Below are 25,565 nucleotides of genomic sequence, written 5' to 3'. Positions count from 1 at the left end.
ACACATAAAATCTGTAACATTTTTATTCAGATTGGAAAGAATTGTGAAAGCAATTCAACTGCCACTCAAGGATATCATTTATCTTAAAATTGTCTTATTTGGAACAAGCATTTGTCTATCCATCACTAAATATATTCAATTCAATATAATCTAAATAATATACAGGACAATTTTCTCTATGCCAAGTACTGGGCATCGCCTCATTCAGTTCTTATGACACTCATCTGAGCTCTCTTCATCGTCTTACAGATGAGGGCACTGAGGCTTAGAACACTACAGTCATTTGCCCAGAGTTTCACAGCCAAGGCATTTCAGAGCTCGAATGTGAACCAAGTACAGTATTAAAAAAACTAAATGATACTACAGTGATCTTCATACTAGTAAAGGCCATGTACTCATTACATTCTGCATATTCATATACATAATATTTAATAGCCATGGAATTTGAGGTCAAAATCTATAAGTAGGTAGATATTTTATATATGCACAAGGGACTTAGAGCCATTATAAAAAAAATTACTAAAAATTGCACAACATCATCAAAAAGACAAGAGATGAATGCTAGTGAGAATGTAGAGGAAAGGGAACCCTTGTGCACAGTTGGTGGGGTTGTAAGTTGGTGCAGCCACTATGGAAAACAGTATGGAATTTCCTCAAAAATTGGAAATAGAAATACCATATGTTCCAGCAATTCCACTTCTGGGAATATATCCAAAGGAAATGAAAACATCAACTCAAAAAGATATCTGTACCACCATGTTCATAGCAGCTTTATTTATAATAGCCAAGACATGGAAACAACCTGTGTCCATCGATGGATGAATGGATAAAGAAGTTGTGATATATATATCATATACATATGATATATATATATATACACACAATGGAGTATTATTCAGCCATAAAAAAAACAAGGAAACCCTACCATTTATGACAACATGGATGAACTCTGAAGGTATTATGCTAAGTGAAATAAGTAAAACCAAGAAAGACAAATACTGCATGATCTCACTTATTTTTTTAAAGATTTATTTATTGGGCGCCTGGGTGGCTCAGTTGGTTGGGCGACTGCCTTCGGCTCAGGTCATGATCCCAGGGTCCTGGGATCGAGTCCCACATCGGGCTCCCTGTTCTGCGGGAAGCCTGCTTCTCCCTCTCCCACTCCCTCTGCTTGTGTTCCCTCTCTCGCTGTGTCTCTCTCTGTCAAATAAATAAATAAAATCTTTAAAAAAAGAGATTTATTTATTTATTATTTATTTATTTATTTCAGAGAGAGAAAGAGCATGAGCAGGTAGGGGGGCAGAGGGAGAGGGCAAGCAGAATCCCTGCTGATCAGAGAGCTCAGCACAGGGCTCCATCCCATGATCCTGAGATCATGACCTGAGCTGAAGTTGGATGCTTAACCGACTGAGTCACCCAGGCACCCCCTGTATGATCTCACTTATTTGTGAAATCTTAAAAAAAAAAAATCATAGAAAAAGAAATCAGATTTATGATTACCAGAGACACAAGGTGGGGGGAGAGGGAATTGGAGGAAGGTGGTCAAAAAAACACAAACTTCCAGATATAAGATAAATAAGCCCTAGAGGTGTAATGTACATGATGACTATAGGCAATACTGCTGTACCATATATAGGGAAGTTGTTAAGAGAGTAAATCCTAAAAGTTATCATCACAAGGAAAAATTTCTTTCCTTTTTCCTCTTTTCTTTTTATTGTATTTATATAAGAAGATCGTTAGCTAAACCTACTGTGGTAATTTCACAATATATGTAAACCAAACCATGTTCTATGCTTTAAACTGATACAGTGATGTATGTCAATTATTTCTCAATAAAAATGGTGAAAAAAATTACATGAAAGATCATTTGCCTAGAGACATGGAGTATATAATAAGTATTTATCTGTAAGGCACCCAGCAAATTTTATACAAGTAATTTAATTCAACGAATATTTATTGTACAACTAATATATAGAGTATTTGGCCCCCATTTTTTAGAATTTATGATTTAGTTTGGAAAGGCAAGATACAAATAACAGGAAGAGAAAGGAAAGAATTTATTCCTCTTTATTTAGCTAACATGATCAAAGAGAAGAAATTGCTATTTTATCAAGAAAGTAGGCAGAGCCTTAATAGCAGGCTATGATTATACCATTTTTCATTAAATTAGGGAACTTAGGACTTCATCCAAAGAGGGTCAAGATTTCACCTATAAGGTCATTCTAAAGCATAAACTTCAAAAACAATGTTATAACAAGGCTTCAATGTATTTAGAATCCAAACTCTTTAAAAAGTTACTTGGGAATCATTAAAATATTTGCTTGAGTTCTCTTTCCTCTTCATCTCCACCTATTTACACAAGGGTCAGATGCCTAAATTGCCTCTTTGCCTTTACTGTGCATTCCCATGCTATACTTAAACTACATTTTCAAGTAGACTGATAATTCTATCATTGAAGTCCCAATTTTGGAAAAATGAACCACCAGCTTAGTCTAAAGCCTGAGCAGCCAAATGCTGCAGGTTAAAGATTTCCAAAGCTTCATCTGTTCAAATTTCCTGGAACCACACCATAAGGCTCCTATGGTGAAAGTACCAAAATGGACGTTGAACATGAAGACCACTTTCACTACATTTTCAAGCAAATTCTCTTGGGTGCTGGTTTCCTCAACTTTGAATTGAGGGTATTATCCACCCTGCTCAGCAGTCAGGGTAGCTGTGAGGATCGTGAAACACAATGGATATGAGATAATACACACTGTGACCTGCAGAGCACTCTACGGAGGTAAGAGATTATTGCTGTATTCTGGAAACAAAATCCTCTCCTTCCCCAGAAAAGTCTAGGAAATCCAAGCTGGTTTACCCATTTTTCTTCATCAGTCTATCAAGAATGCATCACTACTCAAGATGACATGCATGCAGCCTGTCCTGCCAACATTTTTAAGTCTGCAGAACAAATATAAATGGATACATGGAGGGATTCCTGGCCTCCATCCTATATAAATACAAATGCAATTCTATTCATGATGATTTATATATAACCAAAACATCCCACACATTTCCTTATAAGAAGGGTTAATTGTAGACTATTAAAGATACACAAATGATCAAGTCGTCTGCATCAGTCTACTACTATGGGGTTGAAGAGAGCTCCACAAAGTCACATTTGGCAATGTTGATTTAACACCTCATAAAAAATCCAGCTCTTTAGAAGAGCACTCCGGTCCTCAGGCTCGGGACAGAGTGAGAAGAGTTTAAAAGAGGTCATTTAGCCAACTTTTTTAAAATCGAAAAGCTTGTCTAGAGCATGATACAACAGACTTTTAAATGTTCAAAGAGAACTATGAGTACTTTGTCAGCGCACCAAGATGACTAGTGACTTTTTTCAGCAAAATACATTTTAGTTCCAAATCTTTCATGTATTTTACAGAAGAATAGGGTCATGTTTTCAATTGCTGGGTTTCTTTAACTAAAACTTTTAAAATATGCCTACCCTGGAAGTAGAACAATAATTTTAGAATGTCTTTGCTCTATTGACAATCTTATGCTTTCAAAATAGTTTTTTATTATTAATTAAGACAACTCAAATATCTATGTCTGGAGAGACTCTAGAACACGGTATTACATTAAAAATTATGCCCTCCACTTTAGATTACACACTTTGACAAGCCAGAAAACTGAGAGTTTCATTATATTAATAAGTAAATAAAACTCACATTGAGTGCAATTGGTAATCTGCAAATTTCTTCAAAATTAATTTCCTTGAGTACACTTCCAAAGTTCACGTGAACCAGAAAGTAGCTGAAATGTTTGTTCCATTAAATCTTCTATCTGGCTCATTAGGAATAAGACCAATAGTACATATGTCAAGGCAACTGAATACTTTACATTAGAAACCTGATTTTCTTTAAAGAAATGTTTTTGTATTTCCCTATCATTGGAACCAAAGAGCAAATTTTATCCTAGCCCCTGGAATGATAAGAACCTGTTCCTCCTGCCACCAAATAGTTCATCTGGTGATCTGGAGACCAGTGGGAAAGCAACAGATCTGGTGGGGAGAATCATGTAAGGAGGTACCCTACAGGATTATGGATTAATGGAAATCTTGAAAGTCACGGTTGCCTGGAGACAAGGTTGATGCTTTAATACTGTCTTAAATCTAATTCTTCCCTCTCTTTCTCTCCCAGCTCTTGAATATATCATTAGTCTCTGCAAACAGAAAGAGCTCTACTCACAGTTCTATCAATCCTTAGTTGCATAGGGTTAGTTATATTAACATCCCTGATTCTTAGATACTTTGTCTTTAAATAGAGAGATCTAGTTCTTCACACCTCTAACATCCATAGCTATTTCAGGGTGCTCCAAATCCAAGAACTACCTATGCAAGATCTTCTAAACGGCGCTTGGTTTGAGACCATCCCCCCCCCCCGAATATATTCATGTCATAGAGAGTAAGTACTAAATATTCAAGAATATCTACTGGAATAAGAAAATCAGAGGATCAAATAAGAATAAAGAATGTTGATAATAGAGCCCTAAAGATGACCTCCCCTTGATTACCTTAAGAACCATAATACACACGCTCAATTCTACTGATCCCGATAACTAAAAAAAAAGTTATAGATTTCTTAGGTTAAACCATATAAAATTGCCATTATTTAACTTCTTGATGTATAATAGTAATAATTTTAATAATGTAAAACCCCAAACACAAGAATATTCAGATTAAATATGAAATTTTGAGCTAATAAACTATACTTGTACTACTAAGTAAATTAAGTTTCTAAACATTTTTAAATGAAAAATAGTATTAAAAAGACATTTTCAATGTTGTTATACATTTCTTTCATTTCTGGTTCTAGTAAGAGCAAGAGTGACAATTTTGAATGGTTCTTTTTCAATAGAATTTCCTGTATTTTACTGTCAGTGACATGAAATCACAGGGCAACTCTTAAATTTCACATAGGTCACATACCACAGAACAGACAGGCTTTCATAACACTCAAACTTTCACTACCAGAAGGGAGAGGCAGATCCCACTTAGAACAATAAATACCATAAAGAGAAAAAGAAAAACCCTCTCAGCTAGTGTGGTAAGACAGGTTAAGGAAGCATTGCGTATGCAATTGTGTTTATTTGGTGCTTGGGGAGAGGTCATTTGCTGTGTACAGACAAACCCCGCCAACATGCTTGGCCAATTCCATTCCCTGTCCCAGTAGCACATTGTTCTCCCACTTCGGCATTCCCAGACCACGTTGTACGTCTTTCCTTCCATGATAACACCTGTCACACTAGTGACTTGTTTCCTTCTGTCCCCTCTCTCACGTTGGAGGGCAGCCTTATCTACTTTGCATCCTTTGCCCAATGCCTGACACCTAGTAGGTGCTCAGTAATTTTGGATGACAAGTCTCAATTATTAGCATAGAAGTAGACTTAGAAAACACTGATTTCAAAAAGCATTTAGAAACATAATCAACAAGACTTGGCAAACCCTTAGAAGCAGGGAATAAGGGACAGGGAAAAGCCAAAGATAACTCAGATTTCCAGTTTGGTAAGGCATAAATTAGAATAGTTTGGAGACAGGGACATAGTTTAGACAAATGAAGTCTGAAATATTGGTGGGCCAACCAGAAGAAAAATAACTAGCAAGGAGATGGAAAAATAGGTCTGGTGCTTGGAAGAGAAGTCAAGACTACACAGATTAGATTTTTGGCATCAGCCATATAGAAGGACTGTTGAGGGCATGGATGGAAATGAGATCACTCAGGGTGAGAACAGAGGGTGAGAAGAGGAGAGGCCTAAGGACAAGAATTTGAGGCAGTGCATGTGTTTGAGCCAGGCTGAGTCAGCACCCAAACAGGAGAGTTAGGAGAAACTCGGAAGGCATGGAATGACATAGCATAATGAATAGGAAGGCAGGCTTGGCAAGCGAGATCAAACATGGTGAAGAAGGCAGGAGACCTAAAAGGACCAAGTGAAGATAGAGGTAACTTACAAGAGAGGACTGCTAATGTTTGAAGGTCTTACTGCAATAGAATAGAGCAAGAAGGCACACTGCAGTACATTAAGGAATGAGAATGATTTTCAGAAGTCCAGCTTAAAAGTAAGGCCATTCCGATGTGAGCAGTCTGCTGGAAAGCTAGGGCCAACAGGAGGCTTTCTTCCATGAAGGAGACTTGCATTTGGTTGTGAGGCTGATGAGAAGAAGACAACGGAGGAAGTCCAAGTCTTTCATTTTTATTTTGAATGTCTAGTTCGATTTTCCGCAGTAACTTATATGGTGCTTCACTGAATGGATATTAAAGACAGCTGTTAATTCAGAAGACTTTTTAAAAAACACTCAAGAACATTTGCAAAGGAACCTTCAAGTGCATGTTTTCTTAGTTTTAAGGTGTTAGCAGTGTCAAAAGGATGAAAATTTCCTAATTTTAGCTAATTGATGAAGTTGTTGGTCCAGCAATAGAGTCAAAATAATCAAACAATTCTGTAGGTACCATTCACGAGTGAAATGGGAGTTAGCCCTTTGAGAACTCTTGTCTATTTTAGAGCTGCCTGGCAAGCTAGTGCATTTCCTCTCTAGACAGTGCCTGCATTGAGTGTAGTGGTTAATACAGGAACTCTGGAATCAGCCTGCCTGCGTGACCTTGGGGAAAATTGATTAAGGTCTTTTTGCCTCAATTTCCTTATGAATAAAATAGGGCTACTGAAAGTACCTACTTCATAGGACTCTTATGAAGATTAAATAAGTTAATACATAGCAAAAAGCTTAGAACACTAGCGGATAGGTAGGAAATGCTCAAAAAAATAGCTATTGTTTTCCAGACATTTCATTACACATGCAGAAATTTGATTTTTATGATAATAATCTTGGGTTCCACTCCCTCCCATTTGTCAAGGGCACGTTAACTAAAATGATGTTTGTTGACAGAGGTGATACTACTGAATTAATTCATCACAGTTCATGAACCTTAAATTATTTTTCCAGGAGCAATAAAAAATTTTCCCTGATCCCCATCCTCTCTCGAGTGGTCTTCCTTTTGAACATGGCTATTGTTGGGAAATCAAGAAGCTAGGCAGTGTTAGCCTTCAAAACAACCTGGGCCATATGGGAATTGAACCTTGGCCTCATTAGTACCATGTTTCCAAGCAGCTCAGCTAACTAAGCCAGGCATGCAGCACCTTGCAGATTTTGAACTCTCTGAAAAATGTCAACTTGTCAAATCACAGTGAAAGGGTGTTAAGAACTACTGAACATAACCATTATTTCCATTAGTCCAGGAATTAGACCAGGGCAGGTACCGAGAAACCTACTCCTGACTTAAAATGTTATCTTAGGTTTACACTGGCACGTGGTTGGTATTCAATAAATGCCCTCTGGGTTGACTGATCGCTGAAGCTAAATTCCTAAGCATGTATAATAAAAATAGTAACCTGCCTAAAGATCAAAATAACAGTAAGTAGAAGATATGTTAGTATTTTATATGACTTTGCCTGGCCAGTTAAGAACCAGGTGCTCAAAGCTTTAACTATTACTCTATATACGGTTCAGGACAGATTTTTATATATGCTTCCCTGAAGGTAAAGCACTTAGCCTTCTGAGTCAACTTTATAGCCCCTTTCTGCTTTCACCTTAATGGATCACATCCGTCCACAGATTTGTAACGTCAGTGAGCTCTAACAATGACTAGTGAGAATTCCACTCCTATAAGAAGGTTAAGACATTTTAAACTTCAGAGTGTGGCTTAATTTAAAAGTTAATCAACCTCAACCTTAGAGATTTAATGAAAACATAAAAAAAAGCTCTGAGACCAGCTTGTGTTCTTCTAAAGACTCTAAGGGAAAGTGAAGAGGTTGATCTCTTTACTGGATCCAGCACCAAGAGGCAGCTCCTCAGCCGATCTGCAGGTGTGAGCCACACCAGGGAGGAAAAGTTTCGCAGGCAGCCTCCTGTATGGCTTGTGAAGGAATAAAGACCAAAATCCTGAATGTTTTGGTCTTCCTAACACCTCTAGATCAGTCCTTTCAGTAAATGCTAGATTTCTTTAGTATTCCCCGTTCAGGCTCTTTTTCCTGCCTTGACTCCTGAACAAAGACGATGGTGAATTATTTCCAAGTATTTCACTAAAATTCTGCAGACCTCAGGTCTCTTAACCAATCAGATTCTTCCTTGTTTGTGCCATGCATTAAATTCTTTATTGACAGCACCTGGAGGTATAGACGAGTAATTAAAAAAAGAAGAAAGAAAAAAGGCATTTCTCACTTGGATCTCATGTAGAAAAAAATCATATATATGTGTATGTACACATATATATATTCTCATTTTTACATATATATTCTCATTCTCATTATATATATATGTGTATATATATATATCTCAGATCATATATATCTTTTTCTCATTTTTGGAAAGTAGGTGCAGAAAGAAAGCATTGGGTAGCTTTACCAAAATAATTTAGGTATACAACAAATTCAAAATCAACCAGCTACTACTGAGCAGTGAGACAGCAGGTGTGCTGGGTCCCTCCACTCTGGCGGTAGCAGCACTAAGTGGAATGTGGCTGTCAATCACAGATCTGAATGACATTCCACTTTTTCTCTGCCTTTTTGTTCCTGAACTATTTGGCAGGGCCATTTAATTTTATCTTGGGTTTATGTGGGTATGTTTTGTTTGGAAAACATGATCTGAAACTTAGAAAGATATTTTTCCAAGAAAGTTTTTTAGGACTGACATCTCCTACCTAAATTTCATTCATAAAATGGCTAATTTGTATCTTTTGCAGGTTTTTTTTTTTTAACTCAGAAAATCATCTCTTGTCTCCTGTTATTATTGCCTAACAAACACTTTCTCATCCTTGTTCATTTTGGCTGACTTTTATACCTTTTCAGCTCTGCTCAAACACTGATTACCTACTCTGTGCCAAGCCTTGTGCCAAGGCTGGGAAATCAAATATTTCCTGCCATGATCTCTGCCTCCATAAAACTCATTTCCTACTACTCAGACAATGCAGTGTCCCCATTATTTATAACCTGAGTTACTACACTTACTTTCTTTACACTTCTGGAGGCTCGATAGATTCTCCATTAGGTATCCATTTTGGATTTTGTTCCTCCCTGCCAAAAATTCTTTGACCCTCATACAATTTTAGGACAGGTATCTAATGTCCATAATACATCACATCTTCCTCTTGGAGAGCCATTTCTCCCCCAAAATGGGCATCATTTGGGCATCAGCTTCTTTTTCCAATCCTTTACATTTCTTGGGAATTTTATAAAGGCCATCTTTATCCCAATATTCTAGAACACTTCAGCTTTCATTTTTGAGTACTCATGCTCTGTCTGGTTTTTTTTCTTTATAAAAACCTTTGCTCTTCTCCCCCACTTCCCATGCTGTCTGTAATTCTTTCTGTTCCTAATTGTCCTTCATTTCTAGATACAAGACACTGATACAAGAAAACTTAAACTTTGATACAGGTACTTTCCATTCCCAACACAAAATATGAGGATCAGAGGGGGAACAAAAAACTATTACAATTCCAATTACTTTGAAAGCAAAGTAAGTTTTTATGAACACTACCAACTTGAGGTTTCTCAAAACTGAATGCATATTTAGTTCACACATTCAGTCCCATAACCTTGCATCCACCCAACTCAAAACAAACCATGCTGCAGAGAACTTTTGGAAAACTAAATCAAAACCATCCATCATTTGAATGACCAGGCCACATTACCAAGAGGAATGAAAGTTCAGTTCATTGTCAAGTCAAATCACTACCAACTCAAGGCAGATGTACCTGCTCATCCAGGAGGCCTCCCCCTACCCCTTCCTTGGGAGCATCTGGACCAGACCCAAGTTACCCTGAAATCCAAGGGATACACTGGGCAGTCTCTCAATTCCATTAAATAATAGGCACCATTAAAACAAATGGCTTTGAAAATCTGCTCTTACACTTTAAAGATGACCTCTGTGAGTTAAAAGGATAAAAGGTATCACTTGGTGTTTCAGAGCTATCTGCTAAACTAGCAATACCCCCTTAGAGTTGAGATTGCTTCCTGAACGTTCCAGAGCCTGCATTCTGGTTTATTACCTGTTGGTATGAGTGAGAAGTGCTCTTTGTGCTCCTCTTTCTCCATCACTCACTCCATCCCACCTTGCTCTCAATTCCCAAGTTCTCTCAGAGATGGTGAGCTTGACTGATACCAAGTGAATCCAAAGAATTCAAACAAAAACCAGAACAGCTTTGCAAGTGTGATAAATTTTCTATTGTGAGCTGGTTAGCAATTCAAAATGTTAACACCGAAAGACATATTTAGATGTGTTTACCTAAAACGTACACATATATTAATGATCTGCATCACATAATCCCCATTGTTCCTGCATATTTTATGGGAGCCATAAAAGGCATACCTACTCCATACCATTCATTCTTCATGCTCACCATTCCTAGTGCCTGGCATCCACCTAAACTGACATGCCAAAATTCCACATAAAACACTTACTAAAAGGCCATATGTAAGGCCACACAAATTACATTGATAGTTTCCTGATAGTTCATTGGATCACTTGCAAGTTCAGTTATTCCAACATAATGCTAAGCCCGGTACATACCTATAACACATAGTTATTAATTAGTTACAAAGCTCTCCCAAAATTGTATATCTAAAAATTAAGAGGCTTCATTAAGTAAAAGTTAGACATTTAGGAGCTTAACAGATATGTGTTTTTTGTTTTGTTTTTCCCTAAGGAAACTGAGACCCGCCGGCATTCCATTAATTATATCCACACCCATCTTTATTTTTCAGGACTTTCCCAGCCGATGGTTGTATGACTAGAAAACAAAGAGCGGGGCACCTGGGTGGCTCAGTCGTTAAGCGTCTGCCTTCGGCTCAGGTCATGATCCCAGGGTCCTGGGATCGAGACCCGCATCGGGCTCCCTGCTCAGCGGGGAGTCTGCTTCTCCCTCTCCCTCTCCCCCTGCTTGTGTTCCCTCTTTCGCTGTGTCTCTCTCTGTCAAATAAATAAATAAAAATCTTAAAAAAAAAAAACAAAAACAAAGAGCATATGAATGCTAGAGCATTTAATAGATGTTGGATTTCAACCTTCCCCCAAATTCCCCGTTTAATTGTTAATGCCATTATGAAATTTATTACTACTGGTGGAAATGACCTCCATAAATTACTTGAGGCTTGACTAATTGAAATATATGACTGGGGTATCATATCTGTAATGTATTTGATTCAAGAAGGGTAGCTATGTTTTGTATCAAACTGGATTTGGCAGTGCACATAGGGCTTACAAATCTCTGGTGTCAGACTTGTGCTAAAGTGCCATTTGTTTAGGGAAGATGTGAAGAACATGAGTGAGTAGGAAAGAGGAGGTCCAGATGTTCTGCTTAAACCCAGGTGTGGCTCAGTTGGCCTGTTTTGTGATGAGGGATTTTCCAGAGCACAGGAAGCAGCACCTGTACGAGATTACACACAGATTTAAACTCTTTACCAGGTTGACTGCCTTCCGTCTGATCTCTTCCTAATTGTAGTGACTTAGACAGATCTCAGGTGGGACTGGCCAAACGTACAGACTTTGTTTGCATACGTTGAAAAATACATACGTTGAAAAATATAAAAAGAGCTCGGGTGCAGTTTGCTCTCCTTAAATAAAAAGGATCTACTGCCAATGTAATGGAGTCAAAGTTGAGAGCACTGAGAAGATTAAGCTCACCAAGTCAATAATTAACCCAGGCCTTTTTATTATTATTATATCCTTTCCCTCAAAAAAATATAAAATATAAACTATTTCCTATACAAATCCAATCCCAAACCAGGGAAATACTGGGGTAGGTTGGGGGGGGGAGTGGGGTAGAAATAGATTACTAAGCATCCATGATGCTGTGTCTGTATTCAACAGGTTTTGGCTGTAAATTGGTTTGGTATGTGTAGATGACTTTTGGCTGCCTTATTAAAGGAAAATTCTTCTAGTAAAAACACACAGCACTCTTTTTTATATAGTAAACAGATGTCAGCCTTTCATTGTAAAGTATGTTTGATTCACTAGATGTCAAATATTACTTTAACAGACAGTTCCTGTCTACAACGAATACTTAACATTTGTAAGATAAAATAGTGACTCAAAAGGGTTTTTTAACAGCTGATGAGGCACCATTAAAACAAATGGCTTTGAAAATCTGCTCTTACACTTTAAAGATGACCTCTGTGAGTTAAAATTTCTCTCATGTATGATTTTGCTGTGATGAAAACCTTGCAGTTAAAGATATTTACCCAATAAAGCTGCCCTCCCTTAAGTCTGTTATGCCTTCATTACCTGCTGATTCCTCTTTTGTTACTACAGTTTTCTCGATGTAGAGTGATTTTCTGAGGTCAAAAGGATGTGCCGAGGACTGCAAAAGAAACTCTTCATTATCTAACCTCTTACCATTAGATGTTCTTTGATAGAGCACATGTCTATATACATTATGAAGAAATCCTCCTAATTCAAAGTTATTTGCTTCATACCAGAAGTGTTTAATTCAAGTGGTATAATACAAACCTGGATGGTTTTATGGACTTAGAAGCATCTTGGGGGGGCACCCAGGTGGCTCAGTCTGCTAAGTGTCTGCCATTGGCTCAGGTCATGATCCAGGGTCCTGGGGTCGAGCCCCAGGTCAGGCTCCCTATTTGGCAGGCAGTCTGCTTCTCCTTCTCCCTCTGCCCCTCTCCCTGCTCGTGCTCTCTGTCAAATAAATAAATAAGATCTTTAAAAAAAAAAAAGAAGCATCTTGATAGTATGCCCCCCAAAAGTGAACTACTTTGCAAGTCCTCACATCCGTTTAACAGCATCAAACTCCTCTACCTATGTTTGCGAACTACTCTTCAGTCTGCACAGTGAGTCACATGGCATTTTATCCCTTTACCATCCAAAGTGATCAGCTCCTATGACAGAGGAAGGAGCTGAGGCTGGGCCAGAGGACGGACCAGCCTGCAACTGGTAAATAGTGGACCAGGTCTCAAACCAGGGTTTTTTAATGTAGGGAAATGCCAACATTCTTCCTAGCCTCTGACCAGGAATATTCTTAAACCATTCTACATCTTCAAAATTACTAGTGTATTTAAACATTTGCTATATCTTACAGTTGCTAGCATAGTACTTCTTCAAGGTAGCCTATTTAGGGAGAATGATTGTAATGGATTGAATGGTGTCCCCCAAAAAGATAAGTTCATGTCATAACCCCTGAAAACTGTGAATGTGACCTTATTTGGAAAAAGGGTCTTTGCAGACATAATTAAGGACCTTGAGATGAGATCATCCTGGATTATCCACGTGGGCCTTAAATCCAATGACAAGGGTCCTTATGAGAGATAGAAATACACAGAGAGAGAGAGAGAAAGAAGCCTATGTGAAGACAAGGCAGAGATCAGAGTCATGCAGCCACAAGCCAGGAATGCCTGGAGCCACCAGAAACTGGAAGAGACAAGGAAGGATTCTTCCTGGAGCTTTTGGAGGGAGAATGGCCCTGGTAATATTTTGATTTCAGACTTCTGGCCTCCAGAACTGTGAGAGAATAAATTTCTGCTGTTACCCAGTTTGTGGCAATTTGATATTACAGTATGTTAACATTTTAAAAATGTGAACTAAATTAAATGCTTTGTGAGTTACTTCGCCCGAGAAGATATTTAGGCTTCCTTTTGGAAAAGGTTCTAGATGAACCTTGAGGTGAAAAGATGTGTTTCTCATTATGCCTGGAAGATTCACATGGGTTGTGTAGCTAATGGACTCGTGAAAACTCCAGAGTCACAGAATCACCCAGAGCCTAAATTCACAGCAAAGCTCGATGGGCATGAGGGAGAATGGACACATGGGGGTGGGCTGGGGAGAGGAAGAAAACAATGCAAAACTCAGTCTGACTCATGGCGGGGTAATCACCTCATACTGACCACACACACGGGCAGCACACTAATAAAGTATGAAACACCAGGAAATTAAAGTCTTTCTCTTAATCATGAGGTAGCTGAGTTTGGAGAGCACATCAGAGTCACTGCATTCATGTAGTTGGCTCTGGGGAGTCTTGATCTAGTCCTTCCGAATACACAAGGGGCTCTGACCCTCCTACAGCAGTGACATTTAGTGACCTTTCCCGTCACTGCACCAGGATGAGCGAGCGATGAAACACAAAGGCATTTCTTAGGAAATAAAAGTGGCTGGTATTTTTTAACATGTTGATGCAGCCTGTGGTGATCCAGACATTCTGCTAGCACCTGCCAACTATTTTTGCTGGTTGTCTTTTTTTAGGGCGTGCTTATGATCTACTTCTGCCCAGCAGCAATCCTGAAGGCTTCTTGGGACATGAGGACAAGCTTGGGAACAACTTGTAGAAATTCTGAAGATTCCCTTCTGTCCCCATGGCAATCCTGGTATCTGTCCCACTGTGGGGTTATCTGAGAGCCCCATGCCACACTGTTACGATACCCAGGCTGTCCCAAATACTATCATATCAGCTCACAAGATGGGGAGAGGGGACATGTAACCTGGAAAGTTAAAGGAACCTGATACAGGATCCTCAACAATGTCCTTGAACCTCACTTACACAAGCCATCCACCTCTGCTGCAATGCACTTGCTGTAGCTATGTGGAGACCCCACGCTGGCCCTGACCCCTCCGTTTCATTCATGCTGCTCCCTCCACTCTTCTAGATGCCTGCCTCCACAAATTGAGTGTGTCCTCCTTTTCCTGACTGCATATTCAGTTTCTCCTCATTCTTCAAAGACCAGCTTAAGATCTGCTCCAGATTGCCAAACTTCAACCTTTTATCCTGCCCTAACAGTACACACTTTGCAACAAAGGGCATCTCATACCCTCCCACCTCTATCCTTCTCCCAAAGAAAAGAGTGAGATTGGGTGCAAGCAGAGACTAGAATAAAACTGGTTCGTTGTCATTTTTTTTTTTAAGTAAGCACAACACCCAATGTGGGGCTTGAACTCATGATCCCAAGATCAAGAATCTCATGCTTCACTGACTGAGCCAGCCAGGCACCCTGGTTCACTGGAGTAAGGCATGGAGCTTCAGTGGCAGGAATATGGTAAGATTGTATTGGGTAGGGTGCCTGGGTGGCTCAGTTGGTTAAGCGACTGCCTTCGGCTCAGGTCATGATCCTGGAGTCCCAGGATCGAGTCCCGCATCGGGCTCCCTGTTCGGCGGGGAGTCTGCTTCTCCCTCTGACCCTCCCCCCTCTCATGTGCTCTCTCTCTCTCTGTCTCAAATAAAAAAAAAAAAAAGATTGTATTGGGTAAACGTTATCTTTTTCTCCGGTGAAGTTTTTCTATCTCTGTAGGTTTATCTTATCATCAGTCTACACTTAGATAATTCAGTATAGCAGTTAAGCACTCAGGTTCTAAATGCTGACTACTTGAGCCCTAACCATGGGTAAGCCACTTAGGTTCTCTGTGTCTCACTTGCTTCACCCGAACCATTTTGAGGGGCAGGGTGGGGCGGGGAATGGTATTTACCTCAAAGCAGAGTTTTGTCAGGACTAAATGAAGGAAACCCATTAAGGGCTTCCTACAATGCATTGCACACCACAAGAACTCAATAACAGTTAGTTGTTGGTATAGGATCTAAAGGGCTGCACTAAGGTAAGAGCTCAATAGGTGATTCAGCCTGTTTTTAGGGTAAACCTTAGGTCACAGATCCAAAAGCAGTGTTTGTGATTCACCCAGGGAGCATCTCAGCCAATGATAGCTGGGATTTCCACAAAACCATTTGGAGCCAAGGCCTTATGACAGAAAACAATGTGCTCTTCCATGGAATGTCCCTCCCCTTCCCTTCCTTGGGAACCTGTTAGTAGGACATAGCTGATAAAGGATTAGAGGATTCTAGCGATTTCATTTTCTCTGCTCAAGCCTTTTCCTCCCTCTGTCTCCAACTTCCAATGTCTCTCTCTATCTGTTTTTCCATCCATCCCTTTATCTTTGCTGTTTAGATCTGACTCCTGTAGAACTTGCACTAAGCTATCAAGTCCTTGAGGGCAGGATTCAAGCCTTAACACGTCAGCTGGAGCCCCCACACAGCCCCCAGCGTAGTGCTAAGCGCCGGGCAGCAGCACAATAAATAAATACTTAATTCAATTTCTTATTGCTAGTAAAGAACATTTTTGTTTTCTTTATACAACAATAACCAAGGTAAAAGAACAAGGTAGGCAGGACACCTCTAAAAGAGAGAAATGTATGTGAAACCACAACCCAAATTTTGTATGAAGTCCTCACCAAAAGGTTTTGAGATATGAAAAATATACTGCGACCCAGCTGTGAAATGTGTACAAGAATTTTATCTGATAAAATTGAGCCCAAATTAGATTTTTTTCATCCAGGTGTTAACAAACTTAGTTCTCCCCATAATGCTGGTTACGTGTTTAAAATACCCATAATGAGGCATGCCGACCAAATTAGTCTTAGCTCTTTCTCTGCCTTCCAGAGTTTCATCTAAAGGACAAAACAACAAAAGCAAAACAATATACATCCGTTCTTAGAAGGGACACAACGGCAGCTTTCTCTACTGATGCCACTTCCACAAATTTACATAATGAAACTCAGTCTTTATCTCAACCAAGTAGTAAAATTTCTTATCATCTTGTGAAAAAAAAAAACACTTTTAGTTTTATCTAAACCAACTTTGGGTGACAAAAGACAAACTGGATATATGAATAGACTGAAATAATCAAGACTTTCTCCTCTCCGAGCTTTCAAGATTGATTTTTGTTTTTTGGTCTTTTTCTGATTATACCAATAATACAATTCAACAGTGTTTGAACATAGAGTGAATTAAAGCCGAAGCCTGAGAGAGGCCCTGTAGACAACCATGGAGTAGGGTCTGTTGCTGTGCATTTATAAGCAATTGTCAAGCTCCTATCGTTTCTAGGGGAAATGGTGGTGCAAAAATTATGCCCCCGCTCTCGGGGAATGAAAATCACATAAACTGTCTCCTATAAATCATATTTTGCTCGTCTAAGTGGATCAGACGAGGCAGAAGGAGAGGGGCTTTCCATGGCAAGGAGCTTTGATCATTTTGATCAAACACAGACCACCTCTCAGCCTTCCGAGCGCCACCATGCGTCATACACATTTTCAATATTGTGTCATAATAGCTACCAGTCATTGTAGTTGAGATAAAAAAGGGATTGTAATTAAACATATGATTGGATCCAGACATTTTAATCATGCCCTCTCTCTATTTTTGCAAAGCAGACCTGCTGTCTTTTCAGCAGTCCCCTGGAACCACCCTAGGATGACAATTTGCATGCTAACTGAAGTCATGTACCGTGCAGATTACACGAAGACATCTGTTGCTGATTGTTTGGGTCCTCTGCTTTTCAAACTCCAATATGAAAATGCAGAAAGTAAAAGGCAAATTATGGAGCCTGGGGCAAGAGAGCAGACTGAGTGTTTGATTTTTCTTTCTCTCTCACGATGCCTCTAGAGGAGACTATTACAGAAACTAAAAATGTCCCCCATTTGCAGCCCCCACCCCTCCGCCCTGGCATTACAATAAAATCAGTGCCTATGAAATGATGCTGCTTCTTGTCTTAGTCCTGTTCACATTGGCCAGAAAGAAACCCCATTCCCAGCTTGAAGGTCTCCAAACACAAGAGAGTAGAGAAGGGCAGACTGACTCCAGAATGGACAGGAGAAAGAGACAGTGCCCCAAACATCTTATGTTGTGCAGAGAAGGTGACCAATCAGCTTGGCAAATATCCTTCCTGACCCAGTGAAGACTGGGGAATATGAAGTATCAGGGCAAAGGAACTGTGTCACATAAACACATAAGGGGTCATTACAGACATGGCTTTCTCAAAAGGGCCCACGTTAGCAAACCCTGCAGAGGTGGGATTGCTCAGGTGCAGCCCGGTAGCTTCCCGGGCTTTGTTCAGGGCAAAGGCGAGGTATAGTATTGAGATTCAGAAAACATTTCTTACTGGCTGGCATGTGCCTGGCACCATCAGGGATGTTTTCTCCAATCCTCACAATACCCAGAGGTGGAGAATTATCCGCCTCTGGAAATGAAGAACCTACAATTTGGAAAGATTCAATCACTTGCTGAGGTTGCCTGGCTGGGTTACAGACCAGGGCTGATTCCACTCTGGTCTTTTCCCTCCGAGTGCCTGATGCTCTTCATCATGCCACACTGTTCCCGGGCCTGCTTGGGCTACTTTTCTATCCACCGCCCTGCAAAAAATTTCTAACTTGGAGAAAACCTATCCCTCTTGTCTTTTGAGGGACATACTTAGCTTTTGCTTCCACAGAAGACAGACAAATATTGGCTTCACTGTTCAAATAAGTTCAAGTTGAGAACTTACCTTTCCAGGTAACTTCAGGCTAGTCTGGAAGCCAGAGGGGAACGTTTCGACCACAAGAGTTGCCTGAGTCAGGGTCACCACAAGAGTGAAAGGAACTGCTGCCCCCCTCACTCTTTCTCCATCCACTCAGCGTCCCATTTAAATCCAAATTCAAGTACTATTTTTTGAGCACTGACTATATGTCAGGCATACACACTTATATTAATTTGCTTTGCAACCTTCCAGCTACCCCGTGGGATGGGTGGCAACAGCCCTACCATCACCTAAGCCTGAAGTGAGGCTCATGGTCCAGAGAGGGATTCCTCCTGGTGACTAAGATAAGGTCAGACTTGGTCTTGACCATCGGCCATTCCCCACTCTCACACCTGTCCCCATCACCCCTGCACCTGTTTCTTATTCTGCCCACCAGAACCCCGTCTCTCATTCCGTTGACGAGCTCAGAGTCTCATCTACCTTCCTCTCTCCCTGATGTTGAAGATCCCTTACTCTGCCCCCAAATCCCCCATCCAGCTCCTTGGTCCCACTACTTGCAAGGGTTCACAAACTTTATTGTGCTTGAAAATCACCTGAAGAGCTTGTCCAGTCTCTTCTGCCCATCCCCAGAGACTCCCATTCAGTAGGTCAGGCTGGGACGTGAGACTGCTTTTCTGAGAGGCTCACAGGTGATGCCAATGCTGCCGGTCTGGAGACCACCCTTTGAGAACCACTGCCAACCTGACTTCTAGGCTCTCTGCTACTCTCCCACTACTGGAGGCCCCCTCCTCACTGGCAGGCAAAGAGCTGGGTTACGGGGGCCCTGTCAGCCCAGCCCTTGTGCTCACTGGGACTGCCAGGCAGATGTGTTCTGACCCCCTACGCCCTGGCTTGGTTTCAAGGAAAAGCCTCCGTTCTCACAGGCTTCCTCTCTACTCTAGAAGGGAGCATGCAGCAGTTCAGCTTAAGAGCATTTTCTCAGCATGGCATGGTAGAAGTTCCAAGGATCTTAGGAGTTAGACTTCCACCACTGGATGTAGCCTTGAGCAGATTATATACCTCTGATGCCTCGGTCTCAAAACTGGCATTAAAATATTTACCTTATAAGACACGGTCAAGACCGAAAGAAAGAGCACAGTGATATGCTTCCTGCGGAATAGATGATTCCTGACCCAGAATAGATGCCCAAGACAAATTCATCCTCTTCTTTCTTCTCCTGGACTGCATACAGTTCAGGGTCTGACTCCACGTGCTGAGGCAGCAGTTGAGCACAGACACAAAAGCTGCCGAGACAATGAAGAAAGACAGCAATCTCCTAACGGCCATGTTCAAGGCCTGTTTCAGAACTGCGTGTGTGCCTTCCCTCCTGATCGCTTTATCACTTGGGTATGGAGCAAGAGGAATTTGATTCTGCCACACCATTTGCTGGACATTTTTAGAGGGACACAAGAGGCAGGACCCTGAATAGGCGATGAGCTGGAGAGGCCAGAGATTTGTTCTTTGTCCTTGGATCTCCTCCCTGAGGACGTGCAGGGACCTCAAGCTGAGGGGGGTGAGCCAGCTTAGCCCCTAAATAGAGCATTCTTTAGGTCTTTTAATTTAAAAGTCCCCTAGTCTCTGAAATTTTGTAAATATTTATATGTGTTAGTACATTTTTTAATCTTTTAATTTCTGGTTTGTACTGTTTTGTGGAATATTTATTTTCTCTGCATTCTTTGTCTTCGTTTTTGCCATATAGACTCATCTAACCACTTTTTTGCTTCTTTATTGTCTGCTTATTTTAATTTCATGTATCTCATGGCCAGTTTTTCTTATAATTTTTATTACATATATAAGATAATATCAGAGAAATCACATATTACAAACAAGCAAAATGAATAATTTTAAAAAATCATACTCCCATTCACCCAAAGATAATCACACACGACACCTATGTATACATTTCCAGACTATTTTCCTGGCAAAATATTCTAAATTTCCTCTTAGCTTGTCTACTTTTATCCTTTTTAACTATGTATATTTTTATTTTGTCATTTTTCTAATTCTCTGGCTTAGCTTTCTCACCTTTGACCTCCTGGTTTCATTGTCTACACCATTATTTTAGTTTCTCTTAACCTGACATGCGGTTAGCTTTCCAAAAGCTTTCTCGTACTATTTATGTTCATTCTAGCTTTTAAGTAGAGTCCTTGTTATTATTTTAATTAAGCTTTTCATTTACTTTGCTTATCTTTATCTAGGTGGTTTTATTTTCAATTTTTTTCATTCTGCGTCTATGAATGACCCACAGAAAGATTCCCCACACAGGAGTTATTGAGGACTCACACTGCAACAACGCCTCAAGCTCCTCATAATACAGATCATATCCCCCTTCAATGATGAATCACTATAAATCATTAAAATTTGTTTGAAGCAAGTAAGGAAACCCACGATAAAAATAATTTTACCCAGGCAGGCAGCACGGTTGGACCACTGGAACAGTATGACTTCCGTCCACATCTCTCCAATCCCACAGAATGGGACTGATATGACCCAACATATATATAATATATATGGCATATACAATCACAGACATTTGGAAAGAATTGGTTGCTTCACAACACAATGCAGAGGAGAGAAGGAAGCTCCATTAAGGGAGGACTCTCAGGGTAAAGCCTCCCTGATTTGAGCAAGGGCCCTGATGATACTGAACTTCCCAATAATACTCCATGAACAGAGCCATTATGACTGGCTCCTCAACCAAGATTTTGGAATCCTACATCCACTTGTCTCCAAACCACTACCAATAATATGACCCATCATTTATTTAAGCAAAGTTCCCAGAGAACCCTCTTAGTATCTGAGTCTCCCTAACTCTACCCCTTTATTAAAAAAAAAACAAAGATAGGGGCACCTGGGTGGCTCAGTCGTTAAGCATCTGCCTTCGGCTCAGGTCATGATCCTGAGGTTCTGGGATTGAGCCCCACATCGGGCTCCCTGATTGGCAGGAAGCCTGCTTCTCCCTCTCCCACTCTCCCTGCTTGTGTTCCCTCTCTTGCTGTATCTCTCTCTGTCAAATAAATAAATAAAATCTTAAAAAAAAAGAAAACCAAAGATAAATTAATGTGGGCATGAATGTCCCTTGCAGGGTTTAGAGCCCACAACAATTAATGCTTCAGGGTTTATTATTTTAGAAATGGCCACCTACATCCTATTAAAGGGAGGAGACAACACAGAGATCAGATTCTCCCTTACTGCTGCACTTATTTCTCCCCCAGTGTCTGGTAAGGAGCTGCTTACAAGTCCATCTCCCAACTACACCATAAGCCTCTCAAAGGCAGCCCCTCTGTCTTCATTCATAATTATTTGTCTTTCCATTTTTGTCATCTTTATATCCCCAACACCCAACATTGTCTCACTCATTATTAAAATAATGTCCTTTACGTCACATACTTTCTCTCTATGGAGGCAAAGGAGCCACTCATAAGTCCCCTGTGTGTGGCCACGTGATTGGTTCTCGTTAACTGGGATACGGAAGTCCACTGGCCGTCTGCCTCTCAGGGATTACACAGAAATCACTCAGTATCTGATTCTATCCCCTTGCCACCAACAACTCTTCTACAACTTCCTTCCTAGTACCTTAAGGAAGCTCACATGTGATAGCATGGTCCTTCCCAGGCTGACACCACTGGCCTGATTTCCTCCCCAGCCTTTCCTGCCCCTCTCCCTCCCCCCAGGGCCAAGTTCACTGATGCTGTGTTTCCTTTGCTGTGCATTGTTTTCTCTACCCATGATGCCCTTCCTCATCTTCATCCAGTAAACTCATCAGACATCAATATCGTGTTATATAACTTCTCCTCCATACATACTTCATGCTCCCTTCTCGGAGTTCCCATAAGGTTTGGTAATATTACTATTTGTTTACAAGTCTTGTCTCTGAATAACAACCTCTGAGGGTATTAATTCTTTTTTTTTTTTTTTTTAATGAGGGTATTCATTCCTAGGAAGGTCAGAGGCTTAATAAGCTAGTTACATTGTACCAATTCGGTGGGTCCCCAGAAATGCAAATCACCAACTTTAGGTAAAGTTGATACCTTTATACTCCCTGGCTGTATCTTCAATTGAGACAGAGGGAACATACGTATTCATTTATTCAACTGGTAGGTGTCAAGTTCCTAACACGTACCAGCCACGGCTCCAGGTACTGGGGTATAGCCGAAAGCCAGGGGCCCATGGCCTGATAGAGACAATAACAAAGAGCCTTTACAGGGGAGTCCCCTCAGCAAAACATTGGCAGGGGTTAGTTAGGTCTTAGCCCCTTTATCAGAGAATTTGCAGAAAAGTTGACCCACAAATAAGCTTTGGGTTGAAAAAAAGAAGCAAAACCAATTTTAACCAGGAAAACACTGCACTCTCATTCTCTAGCTCTGCCCCAATGGTTAAATGACATGTGTCATGGTTACAGTTAAAGGAGGAACTGTTGAAGAATTGTTTACTATTTCACAAGATTGTTTTTTCCTACTTTTTTCTTTGTGAGCCTTTGCCTTTGAAGCTTCCTGCTGGGAGACATTTACGTTATACAGGAGAGGATCAGGCCAATGACTTCTAAAGCCGGGATGAAAACACCCAGCATTTTATGGAGTTTCTGAGCATTGATTCCCTTAATGACCCAAAAATCAGCCTTGTGTGGAAGAGATCGCATGCAAAACACAGCAACGCTTTTCAAAGCACCAGACAGGACTTGAGTGTGATGTGCTCACTAACTCGGAAATTGATGAAAAGGTTTGCTTTGAAGTATATAGCTGAGCACAGCCCTTGGATGCCAAACGCCATCCCCTCACAGCTGACAGAACTGGTGCCAAAGGGGGACCCGTGCCCCCACAAGACCCTCCGCTTTGGACAGCCTAACACAGTCCTAAATGGAGAATTCATCTCCTGCTGCCCAGGCAGGAGGAGCTTCACTGGACCCAACGCAAAGCCGTTTCCATGGGAAAAGTCCAATCAGACTGCTCAGCCGGGGCTCTCTAGTTTCTACTTCCGTGCCTGCATGACTCCCAGCCTAGGCGCTCAGGACCTGGAGCTGCGCATCATCATTCATCTCTCAGAGTGTGAGTCTTCTCACTTACCTGTGCTTTCAGGGGTGATGAAGCTCCACCCAGTTGCTCATGTAAAGGTGAGTACTTTTTTTACTGCAGTTACAATCATATCAAGAAGAAAAATAGGAGGGGAGACTATATAGAACATAAATTGCCTATTCAGTGCCAATGCTTTGCCTTTTATTTTAGTCCATTTCACATAAATTCACTCGAAGATACAACAAACAGAATTAGAGAGCTAATTTTGTACACGGTCAGTAGAGGGACGGAACATACTGAAAACATAAATAAATAAATACAATGCAAAATATTTGTTTAAAATGCCACAAACTTACCAGAATGTTAGCCCTTATCCTAGACATTGAATTAAATTAAACTCATTTAAAACAAACTCTTACCAAGTCCAATCAGCCCATTCCTCATGACCTGCAAACTATGGTCAACCATTACCTCCATGGCATCAGCAGGGCAGTATGACCACTGACACAGAGCCCTATAAGGACATGACAGAACTTACTGAAATGACAGGGAATTCCGCAGGTGGTATCCCAACGACCTGAAAAGAGGTAGTGGAATTCTTTGGTCCTCATGATATCCAGTATTCAATTAAAGAATCTCATTTGGTGTCATCATATCCATGTTTTCTTTTTTTTTTAATTTTTTTTTTTTTAAGATTTTATTTATTTGAGAGAGAGAGAATGAGAGACAGAGAGCATGAGAGGGAGGAGGGTCAGAGGGAGAAGCAGACTCCCCGCCGAGCAGGGAGCCCGATGCGGGACTCGATCCCGGGACTCCAGGATCATGACCTGAGCCAAAGGCAGTCGCTTAACCGACTTGAGCCACCCAGGAGCCCCTCCATGTTTTCTTAAACATTTGAAATGCTCTGCTAAGTATTTTTACATTTGATAGTTGAACATGGAACCCCAAACCAACCCAACCTTTTAAAAACTGAGTTCATGTATCTCTGAACACCAGATCAAAAACTGCTGAGTGTTTGCTTCTATTTGGAACATTCAGAACCACAGAACAAGATATGTGGTTACTTCTTTAAGTTTATCTAGAATGCCCTTCTTTTGTGACATTAACAATAACCATACTACCACACATTTGCTTGCCACTTTACAATTCACAAAGTAGTTTTACATACATCCTATCTTCCATGAGGCTGTAAGTTCCAACAAGGCAGGACCAAGTTGTCCTATTTGGACCTGTGTCCCTCATGCCTAGTGCAGTTAAACACTACCTTTATTTTTATATAATGAGTAATTTCATTCAAGTAGGCATACCAGGTATAAATATCCTTATTTTAGAGATCCAAGGAGTTAAATGAGATGTACACAGAAGTAAAATAAGTGGTCAAGCTGGTATCAGGGCCAGGCCTTCTGGTCCCAGACCCATTTCCTGTGCCATTGACAACACGATGTCATCAGGCATAATATATTTTTTCAGTAGTTGTTAATCCACAAACTGTTAGGTTTTTTTATGGTGTCACTGGATCCATGTGAAAAGAGCATGGGGTATTTAGCATTCCCATTTTGTTGATGTGAAAAGTGAGACTCAGTAGGGTCCCAATCACCCCACTAGTAAACAGCAGAGGCAGAACTGCAGCTGAGATCTTCTAAATCTATGTCCAGGGCCTACTCTTCCTAACCCTCCAAGACGCAGCTCTCTCATTTCTGCATTTAACGGCACTGCCTCTAGCTTCCAAGGGCTCATCTTCCTGTGACAGGCTCAGACATGTGCACCGCTGACCGTATGATAAACCCGATCTTGATAAACACAGAAATGGGACACAAAGAAGGCAGAGAGTTCTGTCAGTCCAACAAGAAACTAAGGCATGTAGGGACACACAAAGTACAACCCTGATTCTGACTCCAATTTACTTTTTAACCATGAATGAAACACTACTTTTGATTTCTAAGCCTATAAAAAAGCAAAAAAATATACAGGAGGGTGAATTTTATTTAATCCAGCCTTTTTTTTTTTAGAATCTATCCTTTCCAGCTTAAATTTAAATAAATTAAAAGCTATTTAATTTCTGAACAGATGCTACTTAGACTTTTTGTGATGATCATTTTGCCATATTTATAAACACCAAATCATTATGCGGTATACCTGAAACTAATATAATGTTATATGTCAATTAAACCTCAATTAAAAAAATTATTTTCTGACTTTTAGTCA

Source organism: Neomonachus schauinslandi, chromosome 4 (assembly GCF_002201575.2).
Source record: "Neomonachus schauinslandi chromosome 4, ASM220157v2, whole genome shotgun sequence".
NCBI classification, from domain to species: Eukaryota; Metazoa; Chordata; class Mammalia; order Carnivora; family Phocidae; genus Neomonachus; species Neomonachus schauinslandi.
This window is presented reverse-complemented; position numbering follows the sequence as displayed.